Source organism: Marmota marmota, unplaced genomic scaffold (assembly GCF_001458135.2).
Source record: "Marmota marmota marmota unplaced genomic scaffold, marMar, whole genome shotgun sequence".
NCBI lineage: Eukaryota > Metazoa > Chordata > Mammalia > Rodentia > Sciuridae > Marmota > Marmota marmota.
In genome coordinates, this window is record NW_026000174.1 from 62,856,007 (window position 1) to 62,857,230 (window position 1,224).

Below are 1,224 nucleotides of genomic sequence, written 5' to 3' on the forward strand. Positions count from 1 at the left end.
TGGGAGGGAAAGGGAGAGAGAAGGGAAATCGCATGGAAATGGAAGGAGACCCTCAGGGTTATACAAAAGTACATACAAGAGGAAGTGAGGGGAAAGGGAAAAATAATACAAGGGGGACAAATGAATGACAGTAGAGGGGGCAGAGAGAGAAGAGGGGAGGGGAGGGGAGGGGAGGGGGGATAGTAGAGGATAGGAAAGGCAGCAGAACACAACAGACACTAGTATGGCAATATGTAAATCAATGGATGTGTAACTGATGTGATTCTGCAATCTGTATATGGGGTAAAAATGGGAGTTCATAACCCACTTGAATCAAAGTGTGAAATATGATATATCAAGAACTATGTAATGTTTTGAACAACCAACAATAAAAAAATTAAAAAAAACTTGCATACATTAAAGTTCAATCTTTTCAACAAGTTATTAATCTTCATGGAATCAACTCATTTGGTTTTTTCTTGCTTATGCTTTTTGTGTTGTATCTAAGAAATCATTGCCTGACCAAAGATGTACTCTTATACCCTCTTCTAAGGTTTTTATTGGTTTAGGTCTTCCATTTGTCCTTTGAGTTTGTGTGTGTGTGTGTGTGTGTGTGTGTGTGTGGTGTGAGGAAAGGGATCGATTTCATTCTTCTGTATGTCATCTAAGCACCATTTGCTAAAAAGACTTGTTTAACTTATTCTATTCCAAGCCACATTGATGAATATCAATGGAGCATGACTGTAAGGGCTGATGTCTGGGCTCTAAATTCCATTCTATCACTATAGCCTACCCTGCGTTGGAACCACAGAGCCTCTATCCCCATAGCTTTGCAATAAGTTCTGAAAACACAGAGTACAAGTCCTACAACTTCATTCTTCCTTCTCAGGATTATTTTTGACTATTGTGGGTCCCTAAATTTTTATATGAGTTTTAGGCTCATCCTGTCAATTTCTGTCAAAAGAAAATTTCAGATGACATTTTTTAAGAGGTTGTGTTGAATTTTTAGACAATTTTGTGTGTTATTAGCATCTTAGCATAACAAGTTGCTGTACTTCATAAACCATGAATCTGGGATATCTCTTTATTTCATTCAGTTTTTAAATATGTTTCACCAATGTTTTATATTTTCAGTATACAAGCCTTGCAGTTCTTTTGGTAAATTCATTCCCAAGTATTTTATTCATTTTGATGTTATTATAGCTGGAGTTATTTTCTTCATTTTGTCTTCTGAATATTCATTGC